This window comes from Erinaceus europaeus, chromosome 2, assembly GCF_950295315.1.
Source record: "Erinaceus europaeus chromosome 2, mEriEur2.1, whole genome shotgun sequence".
Lineage (NCBI taxonomy): Eukaryota > Metazoa > Chordata > Mammalia > Eulipotyphla > Erinaceidae > Erinaceus > Erinaceus europaeus.
Genome location: NC_080163.1, coordinates 96,401,961 through 96,404,309, shown reverse-complemented (window position 1 = coordinate 96,404,309; position 2,349 = coordinate 96,401,961). Strand labels below are relative to the sequence as shown.

Here is a 2,349-nt window from a genome sequence, read left to right as displayed (position 1 = left end):
CAAGATACTGGGTACTATACAGAAAACCCTAACAAAAGGACTTTTCAAAGTTAACCCAATTACCAAATAATGTGATGATAACATTAACTATCCATTGTATTTTTGAACCCTAAGTCAGCAGGAACCTCACATCTCCACTACAGAGCCCATATTTCTCCCAGTCCTGGAACCTTAGGATAGGGCCCACTTTCCCGCATGCCTCTCCCAATCCATATCAAATAATATTGCATCTGCTATCGCAACCTAATCAAGGCAATGATTGCCACCTCAACATGCTTCAGCTCAGACTGTGTCCAGAGACTTCATGTGTGGAATGACAACCCTTCAGCTTCATTACTCAGGTGAGACCTTTCCTTTTATAGCATTCTCTAATTCCATCCCAGGTGGATCACTTTCTAACAAAGTCCCAAAACCTAGATATAGACCAGGTTCTGTGAGAGACAGCATATGTGCACACGTATCCATAAACTACTGCAAAATATATACCTGAAAGCAGAAGTACACTAGAGTTTGCAGTGAGTAACCCCCCCCCCCAACACTTCCTCTCCACTATTCCAAGCTTTGGGTCCATGATTGCTCAACAATTTGTTTGGCTTTGTATGTTAACTCTCTTTTCAGCCACCAGGTTCTAGATGCCATCAGGATGCCGGCCAGGCTTCCCTGGACTGAAGACCCCACCAATGTTTCCTGGAGCTCTGCTTCCCCAGAGACACACCCTACTAGGAAAGAGAGAGGCAGACTGGGAGTATGGACCGACCAGTCAACGTCCATGTTCAGCGGGGAATCAATTACAGAAGTCAGACCTTCCACCTTCTGCAACCCACAATGACCCTGGGTCCATGCTCCCAGAGGGACAGAGAATGGGAAAGCTATCAGGGGAGGGGATGGGATTGGAGATTGGGTGGTGGGAATTTTTTGGAGTTGTACCCCTTCTACCCTATGTTTTTGTTAATTTATCCTTTCTTAAATAAAAATTAAATTAAAAAAGAATAAATAAAACCTTCATTAAATGACAACTGCTAATCATCACAATTCTTCTTCTAGCGTTTGCCCTTACACTAGCTCTGATGTTATTTCTTCAAACTGACCAGATATTGAGTCATAGATATTTCTCACATTAGTTGTATCATGTAAATAAGACTTGGTTTATCACCAGCACTTATTAAATCAGACCTAGGAAGAGAGCAAGGTCTGGGAACATATGCGTGACTTATATATAGTAAATGTTTAACTTGCTCTGATTATTACAAAAATCAAGACAATGAGGATATTCACAGTTCATCTTGAGCAGCTCTCTCTCCATCTCTCTCTCTCTCTCTCTCTTCCTCTCTCTCTCTCTCTCCTAACCTATTTTATTTTTTACTTTTTGCCAGGCCTAACTTTGGTTGGAAATTAATTTTATGCTACCAATCCAGCAGACATGGTTTAGTTTTCTGTGCAGCTAAGGCCTCTGTGAAAAGGGTAGAATATTAGTCACATTTACTTTTGGGATTATCTTGCTGGATTTGTAAGTAGCTGTTTTAAATTTGTTGGAATTAAACAGAAATGCAATCTTTCAAACAGTAGATGGTGCATTTAACTTTTAAAGTCGTGAATATGTCAGGGTACCAGGCAATGGTGCACTGGGTTAAGCACACATGTTACCATGCTCAAAACTTTGTTGCTACCTGAAGTGGGGAAGCTTCATGGATGATGAAGCACGTACTGTGGTGGCAATCTTTTCTCCTCTATATCTCCCCCACCCCTCTCAATTTTCTTTGTCATATCAAATAAAGGGGGGGGGGAGGGGAAAATGACTACCATGAGCACTGTAGACATTGAGCAGCAGCAATAACCCTGGTAGCAATAAAAAATAAAATGAAATAAAAAAATAAATGGGTATGTAGTTCAAAAACTTTAGACCAAGATAGATTTCGAAAGGGAAATGACTTGAGAGGTAGAAGATAAGACTTTGGCGGTTGTTTTGGGGATGGTACTTTTCAGGGTGGGAAATTGCTTTTTTTTTTCCATGTATATCTTAAAGATATAGTTAGTGTCATGTTGTGATTTTTGTATAATTTCCATAGACTTGTTGAAAATTAGCTCTATTATTGAAAAAAACATGGCCCTGTCTTTGTACTCTTTTCTTCCTCATTGTTATGACTTACCTATTGCTCTCACTTATTTTTTAATGAACATTGTGTTGACCTAATAGCAATCTATTTGCTTCGGTTACTGTATCTTTTTAAAAAAATTATTTTATGTTTATTTATTTGTTTTCCCTTTTGTTGCCTTTTTTTTATTGTTGTAGTTACTGTTGTTGTTATTGATGTCATCATTGTTAGATAGGACAGAGAAAAATCGAGAGAG

The 2,349-nt window shown here is 39.1% G+C and overlaps 1 non-coding gene across 1 annotated transcript; it reads right to left on the bottom strand.

Annotated features, from left to right (window-relative positions):
* Window positions 1-1,144: 1,144 nt before the first annotated feature.
* LOC132537334 (small nucleolar RNA SNORA72) lies at window positions 1,145-1,277 on the bottom strand. Its single transcript, XR_009548782.1, has one exon. It is a non-coding gene; the product is annotated as a small nucleolar RNA SNORA72 (small nucleolar RNA).
* Between the last annotated feature and the right edge of the window lie 1,072 nt (window positions 1,278-2,349).